Source organism: Artibeus jamaicensis, unplaced genomic scaffold, assembly GCF_021234435.1.
Source record: "Artibeus jamaicensis isolate MK-2021 breed Jamaican fruit bat unplaced genomic scaffold, CSHL_Jam_final contig_718, whole genome shotgun sequence".
Classification (NCBI taxonomy): domain Eukaryota; kingdom Metazoa; phylum Chordata; class Mammalia; order Chiroptera; family Phyllostomidae; genus Artibeus; species Artibeus jamaicensis.
Window position 1 is genome coordinate 1,622,757 of NW_026521936.1, and position 25,812 is coordinate 1,648,568.

Consider the following 25,812-nt stretch of genomic DNA (forward strand, 5'->3'; position numbering starts at 1 on the left):
GTTGACTTTCTGTAAATTCGGTGATGACGACTTTTATTCCTGCCATTTTTGGGGGGGAGTGCCTTAGTGTGTGGCTTAGTTCTTGTAATGACTAAACTAGGAAGGAAGGGACACCCTGAAGTAGTCCTATACCACTGTGGCATCTGGAATCTGTCTCCTCCTGTACTTAAATCAGAAATTTAAAAAATATATATATTCTTGTTATTCAAGTACAATTGCCTCCATTTTGCCCCCACCACTCCCCCCAAGCCCCACCGTTGATCCTAATCCGCTTTGACTTTGTCTGTGTATCTTTTATACATGTTCCTTGATGACCCTTCCCCACTTCCCCCCATTATCCCCTCCCACCTCCCATCTGTCAGTTTGTTCTTAATTTCAGTGTCTCTGCCTATATTTTCTTGTTTTATTGACGAAATTCCACTTACAGGTGAGATCATGTAAGAAATATTTTTATATATGTATCTTTAAAATTAGCCACTGTAATGACAGCCTAAAGTGAGGATGTACTTAATTGATTCGATTTTATAAATTGTGTTTAAAAATACTTCTCCTAAACAAGACACTTAAAAAAAAATCAATGTTTTACTATAAAAACCCATTGGAAATATCTAGAATATTAGTAACTGTTATTCAGCAAACATTTAGTGAATACAGAATACTTTTCCATATGCCTTGAGAATACAAAAAAAAAGTCACAGATTACTTTTTGTGTAGTATTTGCCTTTAAAAACTGAAGTGATTTTACTGGTACATCTTGGGTAACAGATGGAATTCATAGTGATGTCTAAAAACTTTGGTATGCGTATTTCACCTTGGGCCCTCCCTCCTCCCCTCTTTTGCACAGGTTGCATCTGGAGGGAGGAGTCTAGGGGACCCTAGGGATGAGAGCAGATAGGATTTAGAGTTCTGTTGGCTAATGTATCAGTCGGGTTCAGCCAGAGAAACAGAACCAGTGAAAGATACATCTTGAGAGATTTACTGCATAGGTTTGTGCCATTGTAAGGTGTGGCTAAGCAAGCTTAAATCGGGGCCCGCTGTCAGGAAGGGCAGGCCGGCACCCAGGGAACACAGCCCAGAGCGAATTTCTTCAAGAATACTCACCTTCACCCGCGAGGCCTTTCCACCGATTGAACCAGCCCATCCAGATCATCTGGCACAGTCACTCTTACCCAACGGTCAAGTGCGAAAGGCCTTGCGGGACATCTGTATAATCCCTGCACAGCATCACCTGCATTGCTGTTTGGTTGACGAACTGGGTGCCTTGCTGAACCGACACATAAAACTGACCATCACAGCCAGCAGTGGTTATTTTTGAAATGAACAACTGAGAAATTCTGCAGCAGCCGTGCTGCGTCCCCTCCATGGTCTTACACGTGCCCCTGTGTCAGCGCAGACAGGTGAGCTCGACCTGCTGCAGGAGTCGAGGGCTGTTTCCTTCTCGTTTCTCTTCCTTTCTGGTGTCGCGTTGCCCAGAAAAATGTCACTTTGTCTGGTTGTCGCAATGGCAATTTGAGTGAATTGAGATCAACTTTACTCAGGGAAATAAGTCTAAAATACAGATTTTTCTTTTCTCTGTTGTTTAAAAAAAAAGTAGATATTTTTATTCGGCATTTTAACCAAGAGGGCCTGTATCCGCGAGACTCAGTCATTACTGGCCCGGAGCTCTGCCTAAAGGGAACCATCCCCATTGATCCAAACAAGAACACCCTTATCCAAGAACAACTTAAGGGAGGCTGCAGAATAAATAGTTCTAGCACCATCACCATTATTTTGCAGTGGTTTTTTTTAACCCTTATAATTGAACCAAATCCCATCACCGTGCAAAGTAAGGGTAAAGTTAAAGGAGCTCACCGAAATCTAGTTGAAAGGACTCATTTTTATAGAACTGCCCACAAATGAAATGACACATACATTTTGTTCCAAGGCCTGTATGTTTTCCAAGATGTTGTTTTCCCACCGGTGAATGACAAAACCTCCCTAAAACACTAAGTCACCAATGGCCCTGGAGTCCGTCACCCTGTTGTGTTTGCTCATGACTCATCAAAACCAGCATCTGTGAGCCAGCGAGTAATTCTTTAAAGTGTTAGTGGGCGAGGAATGCCATAGGTACGTCAACCTTTGTCCCATATCTTAAACTCTCTGAAAGGAAATGATGGCTTCTGTTCCCTTGGTGTTGGACTTGGAATTCAGGCGAACTACACTGTCCTCTGCATAGTTAGAAATAATACTTACAAAATCATTATCTCCCAATTAGCTTATGATATTAGCTTATGAAATAGAGGGGGGAATAGCATTAATATTAATTTCCTACTATGGGCATTTACATATATTGGCTTATTCAGTACACCCCCAAAACTTTGTAAGTTATACATCAGTATTTCCAGTTTTTAACTAAAGAAACTTAACTTCAGAAGGGTTAATAAATTCACAAAAGGAAAAAAATGACAGTAAATTCTATGTTGAGAGTCCAAAGATTAAAATCTATGTGTATATGCCTCTAGAACTCAGGCATTTTTTAAAACATTTTATTTATTTACTTTTAGACAAGGGAAGGGAGGAAGAGAAGCATCAATGTGTGGTTGCCTCTTGCACGCCCCCTAGTGGGGACCTGGCCCACAACACAGGCACGTACACTGACTGGGAATTAAACCAGTGACCCTTTGTTTCACAGGCCAGCACTCAATCCACTGAGCCACACCAGCTAGAGCAGAACTCATGCATTTTTATACCGAATGTTTAAAAAGGGAGGAAGAGAAGGAGAAATGGAGGAAGGAAGGGAGAGAAAGAGAAAATGGAGTCGCCTAATAAGCCAATCAGTTGGCAAATTTTTCTCTTCTTCTCTCATTTTTCTAGACTGCAGAATTACTACTATGTGCTTCCAGCATCATTACAAATGAAGGCTGAAGCATTTTTGTTAAGCAACAGGCCTGAAAAGATTTTTTTAATAAAAGCTTCATTTTGAAATCTTACCTCCCTCCCCCTCCTCAATATCCCCAGTTGGACCCTAAGAAGTATATTAAAAACTATGGTTCAGTTGACAGTGTTTTTGGAACCACATTGAAAAACATTTGATGTGAAAATATAAAAAACAGGCCTTTTTTTCTGTAGAGCACTTGACTTTCCTGTTTTTTAATACCAAGGAATTTCAAATAGAGCAGGTGCACTGTAGGCTGATGAAATAGGAAAATGTTGCAAAAGGTTATGGGCTTCTTTTCAGACTTTAGATAGGAAACAAAATGTTGGTGTTTCCTTTTTTAAAAACCTTTTCAGAAGAAACGCGAGCTCATCTAAGCCTAATGCCTGCAACCCGCCCAGGGTCCCCTCCCTACCTTATCAATCTGCTGTTGACAGTTTGTTTGGAGACCCTGTTAGAAAGGGGAAGGGAGGGGGGGCTGCCAGCGGGGTTGGGGGGCAGTGCCCCAGGGGCAGGCACAGGGCACTGACGCTGTGATAACCTGTGCAGATTCATTTTCTCAAGGGGAAAGCAGAGAGGACGGGGAGAAGTGGCTCCACCTGCCAGGAGGGAGGGGACGCAGCGTGGGGGGCGTGGTGCAGGGAGAGGGGAGGGGCTGGCAGGGGGGTGAGGCAGGAAGAAACCTGGGAAGATAGAGCCCATGCAGCGGTACTGTCCGGCAGGACTGTTGATTCCATTTAGCATCTCACAATCTTTATAAAAATCCTGTGAACTTCCTTATCCAAAATTAAAGTCAATTCACCTTTCTTCGTAGAAGGCAGCTGTGTAAAAGTTTTAGAAACCAAAAAAATATTTTTGGTTTTCTTTGAAAAACCATAATGGTAAGGCAATCAAAGCAGCAGAATTAGAAGGACCGGCGCTCTGGGACGCTCACTCTACTAAATAAGGCTTAACACGTCATCCCAGAGAGATTGAGATCTCAGCTTCAGCAACCCTGACCAGGCATTTGCCTGCAGAGAACTGGTAGGAGTAACTTCCAAGGTTTTGATGTAACAATAGGAAGTATTACTGCTGCCATGTCAACCACAGCAGTAAGACACACGTTTGTGTTCTTCCCAAGTGAGTGGTCATCACACAGAATCTCATACTTTCATAAATGACTTGACTTTCGGAATCACCAGATATGTGTTATTGAAACTAATAAAAGGCAACAAAAGACACACTGATATAGTAGCTAATTTAAAATTAATGTCTGGCTTTGGGCTGGTTTTTTAAAATTCTTTAGATACGAGTGTAACCAATATCTAAAAATGCACTGTGAACATGATAATGAAGTTAGAAGATCTTTAATGGAAATGACTTGTTTTCCTCTTTCTACCCAATAGGCAATTTCTTCTTCTTTCTCCCGTTCTTAGAATAAATACTGTTCATATTAAGCAAAACACTGAGTGTATATTTCACCCACTGGGGTGTGTGCCGTACGTATAGTCCTGTGATAATACAGTGTATCCATATGCTTTAAATACATACATACCAAATACCCAAACACACACGCCCCTCCATGAATCCAAAAGCAACCTACCCCAGTAGATTCCTCCATTTGCAATGCTCCTGAAACGAGAAACTGGCTAGTTCGGATGGATTTCCGCACTCTGTGGCCCAGACTTCTTGAAAGGAACACTACCCAGAGCGTATGTGAAATGCAAACAAATTAAATTGCTTATATGAAATACATGTTTGCTCTTCAATGCGAAAACAGCGTTCGTGGGGAAAATACTCAGGCTGCAGACAACTAAGAGCCGACTGTAATTTACTAAATTGTTAACTACAAGTGCATTCGAGATTACAAGTGATAAAGGCAGCAAAAATTAAAACTAAATGTTACTCGATACTATACATCTGAAACCAGAGCATTTTATCAAGAATAGTGCGGAGGGGTTGCCTTTGTTCAAATATGGCAGATGAAGATGTAAGGCAACATAGACTAAATGTGAATTAAAAACCCATCTCGGATAAAATAGTCTAGAGATATAGAAGCCTTTTTTTTTTTTCAAAATTGGATTTTTTACTACCACTCAGTATTGATTTTATACTATTGGGTTGGCCAAAAAGTCTATTCAGTTTTTTTCGGTACAATAAAAGACACATTTTTCATTCTCCCCGATAACTTTATTGATTTGGGTATTTTGAGTATGTCGGCCATCTCTCTTGGGTATAACATTGATTGTTCTCAATTAATGATCACTGTCAACTTCATCTCACCTACCCAACCACGGAGCATCTCCAGCGCAAAACTTCGCAAACCACTTTTGACACATTCGATCCGTCACAGCACTTTCTCCATGCACTGCAGAAATCTCTTCAATTTCTGTTGTGTTTTTACCTGTCTTGAAATAATAAAGCAAACTGTGCCCCAAACGTTGCGTGTTTTCTTCCATCTTTAATATTAAAATGACTACAAAATATCCACCCATTTTGATGAGTTTTTTAAAAAGCGTATGTTGCTATGACAGCGGTCACCATACAGTCCAACAAAACTGTTTCGGGTGAAGTGAAAGATGACTAAGCTTTGTGGAGTGGCAGGGCCGTAGCCAATGAGGTTTAGCTGAGGCACGATTATTGCTAATTAAAGTCACAGGCAGCAAAGCCCTAGGAGAGCCATCGTGCAGAGGACACTACACCAACTTTTTGGCCAACCCTCTATTCTGAGTATCACCTCCACTAGGGCCAGTGCAACGCAAGTAGAATGTATAAAACGTGCAGACATGGCTTAGAGAGATAAAAAAACAACAAATGTTCTGAGGAGGACAGATATAATTGGGGTTACATGTGTAGGAGAAAGGTCTAGAAAAAGGAGCCCTTGAGAAAATAAAAATAACGTTGGACTGCCTTGGAAACTTCATTTTTAATGAGAAAATAGGAAAACAAAGAAATGGGGCTTCACGTCTATGAGAAAGGATTTAGTCGAGGTTTCTTTTCTAAAGCAACTTCTCCGGATAGGGGAGATGAAATGTCTGGAAGTCTCAGAACGGGAAAGAGACTTAGCTTGCTGGGTCCCGTTCCAGTGGCTGAACTTCCGTCCCATGGAGAGGGCTTGAAGGCTGTCCCTCAAGGCAGCTGACTGTCCTTTAATGAGGTTTCTGCCATTCAAAGTCACATTCCTTTGATAGAACTTGATCCAGCGGCACACTGAAGTCTGACCTCACATATAATCAGAGTCTGTGAGATGGAGATCTCCAAGCAACACGCCGCTATATTAGAATGAGAAGAGCGATTGCGGTGAAGGAATAGAATGGCATGCACGGCACATTTTGACACATTTCTACATCTCTACGGGGAGCCAGGATGGCAGTGTATCCATTTGTAATGAAAGAATGTACACCTGGAGGGACTGGGGACTTTGGTTCTCCACTCTGCCGACCCTTTCTCTGTAAGGTTACCATACGGGGAGCCACCTGAGCATCAGATGTCGGCTTCTGGAGCGTGGAACCGGAGCGCAGGAGCGGATGGAGACTTGAGAGCGAGGGAATAGGCCCTTTGGACCGTGGGTCCCCTTGGCTAGGCTGCAGTTGGAGACAGAGTTCATCTTGCTCCTGCTCCTCCGGCCTCCGCGTTGGCCTCTCTATCCAGCTTCCTCCTGCCCCTGACCTGGTTTTTGTGGCTCCGTTTAATACAGTCAGACTTCAGGGGAGCCCTGCCAGCCGGTCTGGGAGCCATGGAGTCTCTTTGTAGGTTTTTTTGTGCCAAACCTCTGGGTAAGTATTGATATTTTAGTTTAACTTGCAGAGGACAATCTTGGTTTTTTTTTTACTGGCTTCAATGAAGCCCCCAGACCCCCAACACTGACAACCTGAAACAACAGAGATGATTACGCAGAGTTCTTTCCAACCCTACATTTTGGTGGCAAAAAATGTTTTTAGCACTATGTTATTGCACATGGATAACAGAATTTCCTTTCCAAAAAATAAGAAAAACAAAGAGAATGGAAACCACGTAGACTGAATAGATGAGACCTACATATAACTAGATCTTTAATGGTTTTTTTTTCCAGTTCTGGCGGGGGGGGGATGATAGATATTTGCATTCATTCCCACAAATCCTGAATTTTGGCTCCCCCTGGGCATCAAATGGAATGGGCAGACGTAATACTTCTCAGTAGCTTTTACAGACATTTTCATCATTTTCTTTGTATTAGAGCTTCCAGTTTGGAATTGACTGTAAAGAGGAAGAAGTATTTGCTCAGCAAAAAAAAGAGCGAGAGAGTCTTATGGCATGTCAAACCATTTACTTCTTGGAAGCTTTCTGTGATAACAAATACTACCAAGGTGGAAAAAAAAACAATGGGGTAAATAAACCTTGTTATCTCTCCGTGTTATTGTTAAAAATACTAAATGCAAGCCACGTGTGTTGTGTATGGAACGCCACTGGAAAGCTATCATACAATATTTAAAAAAAAAAAGAAAAACCAGCCCAGAAGAGATACAAACGACTGAGAGTAATACAATTAATCTGTAGCCAGATAGATTTCATTAAAGATTGACAGCAGATTTACCCCTGGGAAGGAAACAGAGAGAGCGGAATGGATTTCATTGTAAAGAACTGCAGAAACCTACCAAGACGTTGCCTAATGAGGTGATGTAAGACAAAGCCTTCCTGGATGCTGCATTTGCATAATGCCTTTTTCCCCCCTAAGAGATGGCTTTGAAAGAATAACAAAGACACTGAAATGAGGTGGAAAACAAAATCACAAAACACAAATATTGTCTCAGCATTTGCCAATAATAAAAATAGCTTCCTTCCCTCCCATCCATTGGTTCTCCTGAGAGCCCACCTGGATGTTTTCAGAATGTAAAGTGATACTTAAGCTAATTAATACATTGGGGTTTCGATTCCTGGATATCTCCGTGCCTCTCTTCTAAATAACCCTCAGGTTCCTTTGTGACCCATGCACAGCAGGGCCCCTGTGAGTGGTGGTCCGTTGCTCAGGACCACACAGACCCCCAAACGCAGCTCTAACTCACGCACAGACTGGTGTGGGAGATAGATCAGCCCTGAAGGCGTTGTTCAGAGAAATCTATCTTCAGGCGTTTATCCCCTTCGTTTTGCACTTTTAGTCCTGTTTTGAGGGAGAACTTTCTTTTCTTGTAGGAAGGTACCTGGTTTCTGTCCCACTCCACTTATCCAAAGAAGGAAAAGTTTGGTGCTCTAATTGGTAGATGACTCATATGCCAGGGTCCTGCTCTCCCTGTGGCTACTCTCCCCAGTTCCACGTCAGCCCTGGTGCTCCTTGTCCTGCTTTAAAATCCTCTCTGCCGAGATGGGAAAGACTCTACTGCCAGACGCATTACATGGGCTGCTTAATTAAATTTTAGTATAAATAGGTTTTAGTCCCCGCACCACCTTGTACCTAGACTTTTGCATTTAAAAGTCCTCCTATTTAATGGTGAAGTTCCTCGTTTATTCCTTCATTTCTTTCATTCATTCCCTGAACCAGCGTTTATTGACCCTCTACTCTGTGTGAGGCACTAAATTCACTTCGGTTGGGGGGTTAACAATGAACCAGGTCTGTTAAGGCAGTGATCTCTGGTTGAAGGCGTCCTTAACAGCTTCCGCCTGGAGAGCACAAGAAACTGGACAAGGGAGCCTCTGAAGTCACCCAATGAGGCCTGACACCAGCCCTGAAAAATATATATTTTGTTCAGGAAGGTGTGAGGTTTATGGAACCATGTACTGGTCCCTGTCAGCACCCGCCTGTCCCCCCCACTTCCCAGCAAACGTACATAGTAAGACAGTAAGTCCCCATCTCCAGACACCTGTCTTCAAGGTGCTGCCGTCTTGGCTGTAGTCGTGATAAACCTACTCTAAATCTGTGTCCTCACGACATTTGTGTGAATTCCAGACCCTGTTCTGTCCCAGTCCCTGCCCTCCTCCCCCAGCCATTCACATATATCAGACACCGGTTAACGAACGGGGCCTCACTCTTCACTCATTCTGGTGTTTTCTCTGCCCAGATATTTTTATTGCGTATTTGGTGTCATTTTTCTTTCTGTGCCTCCTCTTTTCTAACGTTCTTGCATTTTACCATTAAGCCCTATGTTTCTTATTTCCAGAAACAGTTTTGGCCCGAGGGGTGTTTAGGCCAGTTCAGTAAAGGTCAGCCCCTCTCTGTGCCCTGAGGTCCTCGCTGGGGCACAGAGGCGAGTGGAGCGCTCCAGTGGTGGAGTTTAGTGGTGCACCTGCTGCCTTGGGCTTTGCAGAGAAGTCTTCCGCTGTGACCTTTCCAGTTCTTCTCTCTTCTCTGGCAATGACTGCTTGATATGAGCCCCCTCTGGTCTCCAGCCTGTATCGTGACATAACACTGCCCTAATGAAAGATTGGACTTACATCCCAGTCACCAAAGCCGTTTGTTCCTCCACATCCATGTCACTAATTTAAGTACCAAAACCCTCTCCCGACGTGCTCCGTCAGCCTGACCCTCTCAGGAGACACACCCATGGCTTGGCGCTCTCGTGGGCTGGCAAGAAGGGCAAGTTTTCAACGTATCTCTCCAGGATACCCAGGGATGTCTATGTCAATTACGATAAATGCACAAAGCCCCCAAATCTGATTTCTTGAATGTAAATGCAGTATCAGATACCTTGCCCAATCAATAGCCCCTGCCTGCTCCTCAAGGACCCTCTGCCTTTTACAAACAACACTCCTGGTTCTGTATCAATATCCCGCCTCATCAGGAGTCCCTGAGCCCTCGGATGGGATGGGAGACTCCCTACACCTGCTCCTAGATTGAGGGGTTGATTAACAGTGCATGCAGCTCCTGGCAATAGTTAGAGGAGGGAATAAAATTAAGGTGCAGGGGTGAGGCAGGAAATTCAGATAAAATGAGTTGGGAAATGTAGCTGAGCAAGATATAATAACCTAATTCATAATTAGCCCAGAACATCAGGCCTACCATCCCCAAAGGCTTCTTTTTTTTTGCGAAGAGATAAGCGATACCGTCAAGAAACAGATGGCACTTGTACGAGTGCTAGTGAGGAACGGATACATCTTACCTCGAGAATCACCTGCTCAGAATGCGGCTGAAGGATTCTCTACTAATGCTAACTCGTTAGCTTAATAGTTCATTATTTCTCTGTCCTCCATTGCTTTGGGCCAGTGCAATCGTTCGATTTCTCTAATGTTGTAGAACATTTCAGTAACATCTCCATAAGCCTCTTGGCCTCTATCTCCCGATCACCTGAAACTACCTAGCAAATCAGTCCGACCAAGGAAAGCCAACAAATTTGATCCACTTGAATATGACCGCAATAGGTTTGGGGATGTTTTTATTTTACTCCTGAAAAAGTCTGTGATGTATTTGAGTTTGTAGAAAAGAGAAGATTATTCGGGTCTAGAGTTTTGCCCTGTTGAGTACTCCAGTTTCAAAGGCACTTTGCAGGTGGCCTTTAAATCACCTCACTATTACAGTACTGTTAAAGGGGGAGGGGAAGCTAAGCTAAATAAAGTCCCCTTGGTTCAAGGACTGTGTTGTGGAGAGGAGGTGACCTCATACCAGAAGGGTTTCTGGCTTCTGTTTATATAAGGACCAAGGTTAAGTGTGGTGGGAGGTCTAGTTCACTCTTTCCCTTGAACTATAATTTATAGGCATCTTAGAATGGGAAAAGGAACCTCGCCAAGAACTTGGCTGCTTGTAGGAGATGGGTTTCAATTGTGCTTCCCTCATGGAGTGGTACCCTGGAATTATTAGGTTCTGTGCATTATAAACACAAAAGCAGTTGTGCTTTTTAAAACCCTTTATTTCTAAATATGGATGTGTTGACTGACCCATTCCTCCACCCCGCAGCTCATTAATTCTTTGTACCAATATTCCCTGCGTATGGACTCTATGGAAGTCACTTTGCTAAATTCTGTGGAGAATAACAAGAAAGGCCAGTGTTCTGTGCACTAAAATCTGTTTAATCTCTAAGACATTAACAGTATTAAACGAATACAAATTTTCCATTTTGTTTAGGAGGTAGGAATGCATATATATTCATCTATAATGTATAGAGATATAATTTTAGAAGTACTAAACAAGATTTCCCATAATTACTTCTGTAATGGGAAAAAGTAACATGCCTTAATGCTTACATATGACTTGGAAGATATCTGTTTGTAAACCAATCAAGTAGGGTAATTATTTATAATTACACTATAAGGAGAAAACAATGAAAAGGAAGTTTAAGTGTTACATTAGGGTTGCCTTGCCTATCCTGTGGCTTAACATATCCAGTCTATGGAAATTTCTTATGGAAGCCCTAGAAAGTGAAGACGCCATCTTTCATTTCAGGGACCGACATCCTCTCTTCAAAAAGCAGGAATAAGAGTCATCCTCTGGCTTCAAAGCATATGTATGATCTTAGTGTCCAGTTACTGGGATGCTACCAGGGGAAGCAGCTACTCCAACAGTGCTGTGTATAAATAACACTATCTGTTGTTAAATTTCCTTACCATACACAAAGAAGGAAATTAATATTTACATAAGAGTAACTTCACTAGGTAACCTGATGTTCATTAACCTGTTTTCTTGCTCAAAGAACAGTAGGAGGTCGCTATGGGTAGTCATATTGAATATGGATAAGAAAATGGGGTTCTAGTGGGTTTGAACATCTCACTGGTGCCCCCAGGATGCTAACTGGCCAAGCCAATGTGCAAATCCCCATTCAGACACTCAAACCCACACTGGCGGGTACCACACTGCTAATCTCGCTGAGTCACTGTGTTCGAAGTCACACTTAAGATGTTCACTAGTTAAGGAAAGAGTAAAGTGTTGTCACTTAGCTTTAACGTGTCAAGTGGTGACACTGGCCACATAAAAGCAGGCTTTCTTTTTTGTGGTGACACCCTCAGAATTAACATTTTCACTTTTTCCCTCCCTGAGAAATGGAGCCAGCGATGAACTTGACCATGAAGGCAATGTGCCTGTTGGAGCTTCCCAGGTTCACAGGGTCAAGGTCCGCAAGCCGGCGCTCACAGTGGATTCAATTGTCCAGCTAGCCTCCCAGAACCGGGATGATCACTTCCACAAAAAGTCAGTTCACCAGGAGCTCATTTTTAATCATGGAAGGATATAGGTTTGGTATACTTATCAAAGTATACCATGTGTATATTTTATATAAAGGAAAATTTCAGTAAGAATACAATGCAGTTATTTGTCAGATTCTGAGAGAAGAAAAATCAATGGTTCATTAAGTCCATAGCAGTAGGACTTAATGGTTTTACACAACTTCCTTACCCTATTTTGTGTTACTGCTTGTGTCAAAGATCCCCCGAAATCAATGTAATAATTGGTTTTCTTTTGATGTAACACAAACGTAGCTCCAATTTTATTTCTCTGTGAAAAAAAAAAGCCCTTTACATATTTGGGGAATGTTGTTTTAAGGTATAACAGTGTTATTCTAGTTGGACAAAATTTCTTCATCTTACTCATTTTCTTTGTACAGCGATTTTTTTCCCAACACATTCTAATTTTTACAATGGTCACATAATGGTACAAATTTTAAATTGAGTCGATTTTTATTCTTCATTTTACAATTTTCAATGGCCACCCTCATTGTTAGCTCCAAGTACCTCATTATTTTCTTAGTGCCTTTTCCTTTCAAAATAAACTGTCTGCTAGATTTTAGGAGGTTTTATTTCATCTTACAAGTATTTCCATTTCCATGATTGTCGTAATAAAACCCTATTTATTTTTAAGTGCGTATCACCAAGTGAGAACATTGCATCTTTCCTAAATGCGTTTCTGGCCAAGGAATAAATACTAAGTGATTGGAGGGCACCCGCCAGCGTGAAGGAGAGGGCACTCTGTTGGGATGTGGGACTGGAGTAGTAGCGATAGGACGGACAGGGAGTTGGTTAAAAAAAAATACTTGTCTTTGGGGGGGCAGGGCAGGAAGCAGGATCACTGGCTAACGTGAAGAGAAAGGTATTTTCCTTTCACCCCAGAATAGCATCTCACCTGCTTCCTCACCGCCACTGTGTCTGCCCATTCCTACATAATGTCAGAAAAGTCTGTCTCAGGAACGGTGGTCTTGCTATCTTTATATCTTTTCGGTCTCTCTGCCGCAATTATAAGACATATCCTTGGAATCCAGTTCAGTCTTGTCTCCTTCCAGGCGAGCTGTGCCTTAGTTTGGACCACAGAATAAAGCCTCTGATATGTTACTATCGTCCTCTTTCCCGGGAGGGCCGGTGCCAGCTCGTTTGTTAACAGGAAATAGCTTTGGATCTGTGCTGTGGGTAGGATGGCTCCCCATCACACTGCAAATGAAAACCAGCATTTTTATCTTGACTTCCCAGGGTCTGTCGGGGTCTTGCTCCTGCCTCTATCTCTGGCCTCATCTGTTGTTCTCTGTGTTGCTTGCCTAGCTCGGGGCCATGAAGCAGAGGCTCCCATCTGGTTCTGTGGGGCCCTCACCCCAGAACTCCTAGTACACTGCCGGTTCCTCACCTCTCTCGGACATAGCGCATGGGCTGGGTGGCTCACAAGTGACACCCCAGCTCCTGTCCCCAACCTCAAACCAGCCATCTTCTTGAAGTCAGATTTTGTTCCAGTGTCGTAGCCATCGAGGTTCGTGTAGATGTCATAGGCATAACTCTTCATTTCTTTTTCATGATGTAAACACACCCAGGTAGCCAGGACCCAGACCAAGACATAAAGTGCACACACTCCCGCAGACCCCTGGCAGCCCCTCCAGACCCCGCTTCCCCGGCACACCGCCACCTCGACTTCTGTAGCCACAGACATGTTTTACTGTTTGTGAATGTCATGTAAGCGTACGATGCATGCATTTTGTGGGTCTCACGTCCTTCACCCACTCTTAAATTTGGAAGGTGCGTCTGCGTTGAAGGTAGTAGGGTTCATTCTCATTGCCATGTGTGTGAGTGGACCAGAGCTGGGGTTCTGGTTCACCGCAGATGGACATGTGGGTCGTTTCCAACAGGTACCCAGATAGTAGGGCCATGAACACCTTGGGTATGTCTTTTGGTGAATATATACATATATCGATAGATATAGATCCAATACTGATATGATATAGATATATATAGATGTAGCTCTGATAGAGATATATGGATAGACATGATACATAGGTAGATATGATATATAGAGATATAATGTAGATATAGTTATGGTATGGATTAGATATAAATCTGATGCAGATTTAGATCAGATATGGTATAGATTAGCTATAGATATGGATCTATACTGATATAAGTGGGATGAAGAAATAGATAAGGTATAGATTAGATACAGATCTTATGTAGATACAGATATATTCTCTAGATTAGATATGATATAGATTAGATACATAGATATAGATAAACTGGGAGAGAGATACCTACATTCTAGATTTTGACAGAGGGCTGCAGGATTTTCTAAGTAATTCTACTAGCGAAATATGAGTGTTCCCCTTTCTGTGTGTCCTTGCCTGTATTTATAAGTGTGTCTAGATCATTTTAGCCTTTCTCCTGGGGGTGTAGTGATACCAGCCAGCCCTTTCTAAATTTTTTTTTCTTTAAATAACTAATTTACATGAACTGCAGGAAAAGAGGAATAAAACTCAGATAAACAAAGGAAGGACATTAAGTTTAGCAAAGCAAACAGAGATGAGACATTAACCATCACCTGTGGTTCACCACCCAGCGATAACTGCTAATAACACCCCCAGGGTTACTCTGTTGGACTTTTTCTGGGTTTATGCTTTATCCTACAGAAAATATAGTCACGCTCAACTTTGTGTTACTCAGCTTGACAAAATGCAGAGAACAGCTTTCGATACAAATAAATCTATTTCTGCAGCGTGAATTTTAATGGCTAAGTGATGTTCTATCAAACACATTTTCTCACAGTGTTATTAAAGGTAACGTCCCCTGACCGTATTTTTGCATAGGTCCCTCATTTATTAATTTCTCTAAAATAAAATCCTAACATGGAATTGCTGTGTCAAAGGCAACATCTTTTGTTCAGGCTCCTGAAGGGTATCAGCCAGTAATACCGCACTCCAACCAGCCACCCGCTGGCTTTGCCCATACTGGGTGTGAGAATTCCTGTGTAGGTCAGCGTGACATCATTTTATCAGTGGGCTTTTCTGTTAGGGGAGCCGTGGCAGCGATTCGGCTGGTACCCAGCTTCCCAGCCTGTCCACCTGGAGTGTCCCTGGGGCCCGGGCACACTCCAGTTGTATCATGGGCTGTTTATTGGCATTCCTGCTGACCCATCTGGGACCCATCTATTGGTCCTGTTCATTCTTCTTTCACACCAATCCCGCAAGCCTTCCTGGGGGCCACAAACTAGACTGTGCTGTCCCCTTTGGGTGTACCCCCTTTTCTAACACACAGCGTCTGTCCAGGCAGCAGCATTGCCAGTAGGGAACCTCAGACCCTGTTCGCTGTCCTCTCTGTTCACTGTCCTGTTCACGCCCAGAGGTCAGGGCACAGTGCTTCTCCCCAGAGCCTGTCTTTCAGAGACGGCATTAACGTTTCCTTATCCCTCTTTCCCTACTGGGGCTGCTTCTGTCACGACCATCTTCTGACCAAAGCAAAGGTGCTAATCTGCAAAACACCTGAGATGGGGTGTTACCAAATATCAAAAGATAGGAAACAGTCCTCTGTAATTATGAATTTTCTTGGGTTTTTTCCTCCTTTGAGGAGCCCAAACCCCTCCTCACTCTTGAATACACAGCAACAGCCATAAAGAAGCAGCTGTGGCCATCGTCCCAATATAAGTTGTGTGACTGCCCCTTGACATCCTCCTGTCATCTGGAGCAAATGTCTCAGCCTCAGGACAATGATCGAAGGGAAACCAGGAGGAGGTGGGCCCAGGGCCTGGGCCTGACCTCCTGGACGAGGCTGAAGCTCTTAGACCAACTACTGAGAAACTAGTCCACAGACTCCCGAGCTTCATCTTTCACATTCTGTCTCATGAAAAGCCAGTGTCCAGTGATGTTTATCCAAGGGGAAGATCACTACATGGATTTACCTTACCCCTTCCAACAAGCATCTTCAATTCTTAAAAGTAGGATGAAATATAGAGTGTTTCCCAGGTTGCTTTCATAGAGCACCTAATAGGACCATGTGAAACACTCGTGTTGGCTGTGATGTGGTGAGAGGAACTCTAGTACTCCCCTCTCAAGGCCAGTGTCCTCCCCCCAGTGATCAGACCAAGTCCCCACTGAAGGGAAGGACAGGCCAACCCTAATGGGATGACCCGGAAGTGAACGGAACAGCGTTAGCTGGTGCCAGGAAATGGGCTTCACTGGTTCACAGACAGTTTGTCAACCTCCCTCTCGTTGACTGTTGCAGAATTTATCTGCAAACTGGGGTTCCGTGTCTCCCATTTGCAGAGAATTCTTTAGAAAATCAGGTATCAGCCTCAGGCCAATGCATGCTGGTTTCCACGCTCAAGGGATGTTTGTCTTTGAAGATGTCCTTTTTAAAATGTCAGGATGAAATCATGGAAGGGAATCTGAAGCTTTCAGCTGGACTCAATTCTGAGACAAGGCAATATGAATTGAAATTATATCTCCAATCTGATGTCCCCCCCATGAGAAAAGCTTGTGTTATAGGGAGGTACAGTCCGACCCTGTTCCTGATACCCCAAAGTTAATAGAAATTACCAGAAAGGATCTACTAGTCAAATATAAATAACGCACAGAACCCTGTTAAACTTTCAAAATTTGAATTATTTAAATAGGATAGCCAGTGGCCACAGAAAATGATATCTATATAATTCAATATCGGAGGCTTTTGTGTAGAACTCCAGTCTTACCAGTTCTAGTCTTCCCTTTCCTGCCCCCCTTTTTAAGGTGGGTATGTGGCAAAGCAAAGGCATAGCAGGGAGTAACTTTTCAGAGGCTCATGGAATTCAGAAAGTGTTGCTTAATAAAATTTGGACTTCTCAGCTAACACTTTTGGAGAGATTTAAAGCCGGTGAGTGACTTTGAGAAAGTTACCCATGGAGCTGACTTTGGGTATTTTTTAATATATATTTTCCTGATAAAATATAAGTATGAGACATCTCACATTTTTAGACACACTTTAGACTTCAGAACATCACCCCCATTAGCTTCGGGAGATCAACAGTGAACCCTGCTGTTAGGCAAGGCACCACCTGGCTTAAAATGCACAAGACCATGCTTATCTGCATTGATTTTTTAAAAATTATTTTTGATTTTTTACAATGTTGTTGCTTAAAAAAAATCCCACAGCTTTGGTTTGGATGCCGCTGGATTCAAAGCTACCCAAAGCCAAGTTTGATCCTGAGTCCACAAAATCAAAAGTGTTTCCATGTCAGCATGCATTTGGTACTTGGCCTTGTAATGATGGACAGGAGCAACCACCAGAAGCAGCCTTGTATTTTTCCTGATGAGTCATATTTATAAAGTTATAATAGGAAGAAGATTTCCAGTCCAGACTTGAATCAGTGGATTTTGTTCTACTGCACCTTGGCCGGTAACCAGCAGTGTTACCCAATGAAGTGAGCGGCACAAGTCTTTGCAATTTTTCTGATTCTGTGAATTCCACAGGAGGTAAGACTTGCACAGCCAACTGACTACTCTGCTGCACTGTTACATTTCTGCTGTTGAGACTGTCTTTCTAGAAGGGAAGAGGCAAAGTCAGAGGGCAGGAGCTTATTGATGGTGATTACCATGTGACCGCATATCACTCAGGTTCCGATTGCTGTAGAGCATCTTATTAAATCCTGGCAACATCCTTATTCCCATTTTTCAGCCAAGGGAGAGAAAAGGAGGATCTACAAAGAGGAGTAGATCCATGGAGAGGGCAAATCAGCAGTTTGGATTCCGTTGGAATGAATCTAACATGTGTCCTCTTTACTATAGCACGCTGCCTCCTAGCTCTACAAGGAAGAGTAATCTCATTGTTCCACTACCCCTGTGAGAAACTGCTGAAGCACCTCCTCTCTTCCCTCACCTGCCTCCCTGACATAGGTCCTGATGAATCTAAATTATAAAGCAGAATAGAGACAGACTCATAGACAGAGAGCAGGATGACAGCTAAGTAAGGGGGTGGGTTAAGGGTGGAGGGACTGAGCAAAAAAGGAAAAAGGACTCGTGAAAGTAGACAACAGTGTGTTGATTGCAGGGGTAGGAGAGTACAAGGGAGCTTAATGGTAATGGAAAAAATACAGTTAAAGAAGAATCAAAAAGCAATTAATTAATTAACTAATTAAATGCCCGCTGCTGGTGATGGCAGCCCCAGGGAGGCACGAACGTGGTCGCAGGGCAAGTGGGAAGCATGACCAAGACTGGAAATGAAGTCATCAGCTTCCAGACACAGACCAACTGGAATGAGGCTATGGGTTCCGTTCATACCATGAGTTTAAATGGATCATTGGGAAAAAAAGAAAAACAGAGGAAGTCAAAGAGGTGAGAATCAAAGGAGACCCGCATTTCTTTACAACTGTCAAGTAAAAAAAAAAAATAAGTCTCAATACATGTTAAGTGCTATAAAAATCAGTTGAAGCTTTTAAAATATCCGAGCCTAATGAAATGAAATAATATACATGCCCAGATATATCTGAGCACTGTTCAGTGTAAGCCATGTGTCATTAATAGCACTGGCTGTTGGGGAGAAGCTTAATAAATAAGAGATATAATGTAGCCGTGACTATTTACCGTTATTATTTTTTAATTCTGAAGGAGATTTCAAACAGCAGAGTATGCAAGCAGAAAGGCCGTGAATAATGCATCTGAATAATTGGACTAGCAGGAGATGCTAAGCCTCACTCCCGTTGCGGGCAAATAATATGGACAAAGAGATTTTGGTGGAAAGATGTAGATGCTCTCTAAGTGGAGAAAAATTTTTTATTGGAGACACATCCACTAACATCTGAATACCAAATGAAAGACTGTACAGTTTCATGTCTCCTTAGAGACTTTGTTGTTGTTGCCATGGCCATGTTGTTTGGGGGAGAATTGCAGTTTAAGATTTACAAACCACTTCATTTGCAAACTGCTATTACAGTACTTCCTGCCTGTGAAAGTGTTTAAAGCTGCAGGCAAGGAATAGACATCGTAGCAGGGTTTTTCCATATAAAGAAAACTCTAGTTTTATTGTGAAGAAAATGAGAAGTGTAACGATATAATATTATTTATAGAGTTATTCGTGAAAGTAGTATTTCAATGTGCTTTGCTGAGCCTTTGAAACATCTCTGAGAAAACATATTTTACATAGCCGTTTAAATGCAACAGTGTTCAAGTAATTATCTTCATCGTAAGATCCAGAGAAATTTACATTGGTAGTTGGAGCTTGGACATAAAATTCACTTCTTATCACAATATAAAATATAGGTTGTCACTTTTTTCTCCTCAGATAAGGTTTTGGTTTTCCCAAATAGACTGCACATTCTCCAATTGATAGTTGAAAAAGTCCTTATAGCATTCAATCTGGTCCTTGAAGATTTTTCTTGATCTTAGTGTGTCTTATTAAAATTAGGCACCATCAGCTATTTTTCTTCCTTTCTCTCAGCTGTTTATCTTGGATCTTCTGCCTTAAGTAATCATTCCTAATTTCCTAGGGATACTAGTTACATAAGGTCACCACAATTGCCACAGATTTGGTGGCTTCAAACAACAGAAACTTATCATCTCAGTGCTGGAGGCCAAAGTTCAGAATGAAGGTGTCAGCAGGACAAGCTTCCTACAAAAGCTCTTGGAGAGAATCCCTCCCGCCCTTCCAGCTTCCAGTGGCTCCATGTGTTCTCCTTGGCTTGTGGCCACGTCCCGCAGTCTCTGGCTCCGTCTTCATGTGGCCTTCTCTTCTGTGTCTCTCAGGTCTCTTCTGTCCTACAAGAACATCAGTCAGTGGATTTGCAACCCATCCTAAATCCAGGGTGGTTTTATTTTGGGAAGTTTTAAGTTACTTACACCTACAGAGATCCTACCTCCAAAGAAGGAATCAGGGACATGGACAGTGGGGATTTGGACATAGAATCCATAGAAAGGGATTAAGAACAGGTTTTAAAATTAGGCAAAATGGGGTTAGAAGCTTGGTTCGGCCACTTGTGTGGAGAAAGTGGCATGTTTATGATTTCTCAGAGCTTCGGTTTTCTCCTCCATAAAACACGGGTGACCATATCTGCTTCCCCCAGGTTGTGGGAAATACTTCATACTGTGTTGTGAGATGATGTGTATAAAGCAGTCAGCTCCCTGCCTTGCTCATAAATAGTAGTTGCTGTTGTATTGAATGATACTGTTTTTCTAGTGAGTTATTCTATTCATTGGCTTCAGTTTCCATCGAGTTCCTCTTTCTCTTCATAACAGCAGAGATTGCAAAAGAGAAAATTACGCGAATCACGTCTGTATTGAAACTCCAAAATGTGATGACTACTTCTGCTCAGACACAAGGATGGGTCCTCATGGAATTGTTGTGAGGATTAAATGGAGATAATGTTTATGAAGTACTTAGCATTAGTGTTCAGTGTTAGCCACAATCATCTGCAATTTCCTAATACCTGCTATGTTTCCAGGAACTGTGGCCACACAAATGTCTTTTTAAACCTCATCATCCTTTAGGGCGTGGAATACAATTAATAAATGCATAGATGTAATTTTGTGCCTGTCCAAATAAACCATGTGTATGCCAAACATCGATAACCAATCATAGTTTTATTCACCCACTGATCACCCCTAAGTTGCCTTGAATCTGGTTGTATTTTTTACACGTACCTTTCCAGGATTGCTACAGGAGTCTAAAGTTAAGCTCACAAAAACTCAACCCTCCACCTGGCCAGGTGAGTCAGTGGGGTCGGAGCACCATCTCCTATACCAAAAGGCTGCAGATCAGATCCCCAGTTGGGACACTTATGAGAGGCAACTGATGGATGTTTCTCCCATCAGTCTCTCCCCCCCACTTCCTCTTGGTCTATGATCAATAAACATACCCTTGGGTGAAGATTTAAAAAAAAAACACAAAACTTCAGCCCTCCAAAGTCCTTATTGCCTTCCAGCCGTCTTATACCTATGCCTTGTGCCCAACTGTGATCTCAGCTAGCTCTGAAAATGGTCTGAAGATGTGGTTTCTGCAGAAAAGTGTAATGGCTTTAGAACCATGAAAGTATATTTAGGTAAATGTGCTAAGTAGATCTTTGTAAACAACTGTGTGTCGTTTTGGTTTGTGAAATTTAAAGAGCAATTAAAAGCACATATATTTTGCTACTGATGAGAAAGAATGCGGGAGAGGGAAGGAGTCAGCCCTCAAAGCTTAAGTGAACCCGAGGGGAGGGCTAAGTTAGAGATGAGCTTAATGATCTCACAGGGAAATGCAAACAACTTTGAAACTTTTCTGCAGAAAAAATCATAAGGCCAAGTGATGCTACACCTTGAGCTCGCCATAATTAAATAGAAATGTTTGAAAATTACATTTCAAGCCTCTTTTCAACTAGTGTACCTGCTTTAGAGGAACTTTTCGAAGAACTTCATGGTATGTCTCTTTTTAATGAGAGCATGTCACTCCCTCTCCGGTGACTTCCCTGTTTTTATCAGTTGCTCCTCAAAGAGCAGGGTGATGCATGAGAGGGGTAACTTGAGCTGACAGCCTACAACGTGATCCATTATCGGGAAGATTTAGGGAAAGAGCACCCTGAAAAACATAATTAAGGAAACAAATGTTTTCAGAAATATAATAAAGATTTTTTTTATGGTTTTGGTTCAGGAACATCCATTTCTGTAATACCAAACACTGAGGAAATGGTCTGCCAGCCATCTCAATAACACTTCTAATTTGATTTTTCTTGGCCTGGCTTTCCCTAGAGAGAAACTATTAAACAAATCATAAACAGAGAGTAAAGGGGAGGGACATGTGTAAAGGTGGCTTAGAAGTCCCTTCCTAGGAGCCGTGAATTGAAAAACAGATTAAAGAGCTAGACTAAAAGTGGACTCAGACAAAATGGGCAGTGTTTTCCACAAATACAGCTGTGTTGTAGCTATGGGTTTCTTTTCTCAGCGATTGTCTGAAGGTGTGGCCTCCTGACCGTTTGGGCCCCTCCCTCTTGGCCTGGGCTGGCCCCCTAAGGTCCCCTGTTAGACCCCATTCTGGGAACCGAAGAATTCAATTTTTTTTTTCAACCAATGCCTTTGCACCTTGCTTTGGAACGATATTATGCCCTTCACATTTACCTTGGTTAATTTGAGACGTCTTTACTTTCCAAGCCAAGGGCACAGTTTGAAGATACAGAACTCATTAAAACTGAACCTGGGATTGCAAAAAGAATCTGAGTTAAATTAACTACAGTGAACGTTTAAAAGATGCTCTTAGCTGTGCTGATTCCAGTTGGTCAGCTCTGCTTGTCCGAGTTTTGTTTTGTTTTTTCTTTAATCCCTCTGGGTTCAGATTCCAAACTGCATGCATTCTTTCCAGCCTAACGCCATGGTCTATACCCTGTACCCTCACTCAAATCTCCACTTCAGTCTCTTTGCGTAGTCATCAGCCACTGGAACAAAGGTCCGGCTAGGTTTGTGCAGGTCACAACCAGAAACCTGCATGGCCAGTTCAGGGGACTGTGTGCAGTGCGTCTGTAAGGACAGGGTGAAGGTGAGACATGAAAGACAATGGTCCCATCCCCGAGGTTGGAGCCTGCACAACTGCACCTACCCCACGTGATTCCCTAAAAGTAGGTGGGCTCTTTGCATGTTTGCATCGTGACTGCAGTGTTTCTCTAGGGCGTGGCCGTAATACCCTGGGGGTAGCTCCCATGGTGGAGTTCTACTCAAGCACATCAGGAAATATCAGGAGTAGCATTTGAAATACTCAACCACCAGAATGTCATGGCACTGACCATCGAGAATGGACATTGGCCAAGTGCTAAAGCAGCACCCCCAGCTGATTCTGAGATATGGAGACACTTGGGGAGGTATTTGGGGGCAGAGCCCTGTAGAGCTGGTATAGTGCATATGGGGACTGGATTCAGACATCTTCAGCGGTAGCCGTCTACCAATTTCCCCAAAATAGTTCTATGTTTTAACAACCGTGAGGACCACACCAGAGCATATTCAACTAACTATCAGCCATAGGCATGTAAACCAAAGAGGACGTGTAAAGAACTCCCTCTGAGAAAGTAGGGTCATTCCAGTGTTACTGCCATTACCATCTCTCTCTCTCCCATGGCATGTATAACACATATGACACATCATATATACCATATATGAGATATCGTATATACCAAATACATAATAACATAAAAGCATATTAGAAGTATTCTTGCACCCAGTTAGGGATTTTGTTTTAATCAAAGGAGCATCCTCAGAAAGCTGGAGTACAATGAACACTGTACCTGTAAAACTTTTATGTCATTACATACTTCATACACTATATTATTGTATGCATGTATGTGTAGAGAGAGAGCAATGACAACACTGCCATCTCACGCTAGGATATCACGTTGTGTCCTTGTCTCCAGTTGCTTTTAAAGGCCACTTGCCCCACACAGCAGAAGACCGGTGTCGGCTTTTCACGATCACACCTCACACACTGGAAAGGGCAGGCTTCACGGGTCTGTGCAGGAAGAACAAAGGGCACGTTCCTTATCATCATCAGTCACTTATTCTTGTGTCACTTGCCGTGTCTGTAGAAATAGACTGGGTTTGGGAGCTCGCTATCAGCACCGTGAAATGGCCGAGATGTACGACGCTCTTCTGCCCTCTCTGGACTGCGTAGAGCTCAGCCACACGGCTGAGCGATGCCGTGTTTCAGCGCCCACGTGGACGTCCTTCTTCGGGGCCGGTCTACAAAAGTTCAGTGGGCTGTGTGTGTGCTCCAGGGAGGAGGGCCTGAAGGGCGACCCGAAGAACCTAAAGGCATACGCGACCTTGTTGATGTCTGGTATCTCTGATTCCAGATGGGGTTCAGGCCAGGAGAAATTACACTTGTCTTCCCAGATGGCCTCCTTGTAGACAGCTCCGGGGCAGGGGACTATTCCGAGTGCAATGCCCAGTCTCTGATGTGTTGATGTGACTTAATCAGTGTTCTGAGTTGATACAGTTTTCTTCATGAACATCATCACTTGATCTGAAGAAAACTATTTTTGCAACAGAAAGGCATTCTTGCATCCGTTTGTGGGGGGGGAGGTAGGCTCCTGCAGAGCGTCTCTGAAAGACGATAGCAGAACAGGGCTGTTGGAGAAAACCAGAAAATAGTGAAATAATTTATCGGAAGCAAAGTTTATTTTGAAGGAATAAAGATTTAATGTAATATAGGTCAGGACGTTGTGATTGGGGAAAGACCTGTAATTGGCATAAGAAAATGGAATTTCTTTAATCTCGCAGCCGTTACAGTAATACATAATGTCCTAAAAAAATAATGTATATCAAAGCAATGTAATAAAGGATTAGTGTGGTGAATTTTAAGAGATTAAGCCCCAGTTAATTTCCATATGCATTTAAGATTAATAAACTGCTAATTAGGATATGCAAATAATGGCTTCTGAAGCCTTAGAAATATTTTCCAGCACCTTACCCATAAATCTCCTTCAGTAATTACTGTGTTATGTAACTGGGGGATAACAGATTGATGAGCCAATCTAATTATGTGAAATTTACATGTGTACAGTATTTTTAAATGAAGTACATGAAACTAATGTTAAAACAGGGAAAAGTAGTTGCACCATTCATTACAGTTATTAATGGCAAATTTAACTTTGTTTGAAAGTACACTGTGCCATACAGATGGTAAGCCACACCAAGTACTAATCTACAATATGCACATAGGCTGCGCCATACCTGCAGGATGAGATTCCTTCCGTCAGCTGCTTTAACAGGTATTGGGACTCTCAGGCTTACATCCCATTCACATGGGATCCACACACCTATTTCAGAAATATTGCTGATCATTCAGAGACCCACATAGCAATCAGTTGCTTCATTATGCAAAGCAAGAGAAGGTATTTCTATTTCTTAAATCACCAGGTGTATAATAGAGATTGCTGTTTTGTGGCAAGTGCCACATGATAGCCTGTTAGAATTATTAAGGCTGGTTGGTTTGTTTTTAATAGCATGAGCATCCCGAATAATGCTGGGGGGTGGAAAGAACAACTTTAAAACTAACGTGGTCGAAACACCTCGAAAGGCTTTGCACACAAGCACACACACAATGAAGGAATTTGAATGGATTCTAATAGTCATGTTATTGACTTCATTGGCAGCATCTCTGATGGAATAAAGAATTAGAACCCAACTGAAAATGAACTCAACTGAGTGGCCAGAACAGCAGAAGCATTTTGGACGTGCTCTTTCCTTTAATACCTAATGTACAGTAACACATTCGCGCGACACAAATTACCTTTATGCCGTTCATCTGTATTCTAGGAGGGATAAATGTAATTAATCTCCGTTTAAACAGGTACAATTATGAAACTTAGAGACGCACAGACTGTGATTTGTAATTAATAGGGAGAAAATAGAAACTGAAGGCTTTGCAATCTAGCCCTGTGCTCTTTAAATAGGGTTTATTGCCTGAACTGTGGACGTAAGTAACACCCAACAAAGAAATGTCTCAGAGCAGTCGTGGGGCGTTTGTAGCGCCCTGGATGGAAATACATTACCACTAAGTCTGCCATATTGGACTATTTCCCCACCTTCCTTGCTTCACTCCACACGTTATTAAATTTAGTTTCTTCTTTTTCTGCGTGTCCACACACACTGGTATTGACAGCGACAGCAACCATATTGCTGTTTCTCCTTCCCAGGGCCTCTCAGAGCAGCTCAGATGAACGAATAACTGGAGAAGCGTGGAAGGTGCCTGAGTGACAAACCAGGCCACTGCCTAGTGACTGAAAATGGAAACAGCTCCCAACACCTGTGTCCACACTCAAACCTTTGCTGAGTGTTCAGTTACCACAAAACCCACTG

At 42.6% G+C, this 25,812-nt stretch overlaps 1 protein-coding gene and 1 non-coding gene across 2 annotated transcripts in view; both read left to right on the forward strand.

Annotated features, from left to right (window-relative positions):
- CNTNAP2 (contactin associated protein 2) overlaps positions 1 to 25,812 on the forward strand; it is a 1,645,556-nt gene that overhangs the window by 1,143,048 nt on the left and 476,696 nt on the right. The gene's annotated exons all lie outside the window — the stretch shown is intronic.
- Positions 5,480 to 5,625, forward strand: LOC128628382 (U4 spliceosomal RNA). The gene has a single exon (XR_008392771.1). It is a non-coding gene; the product is annotated as a U4 spliceosomal RNA (small nuclear RNA).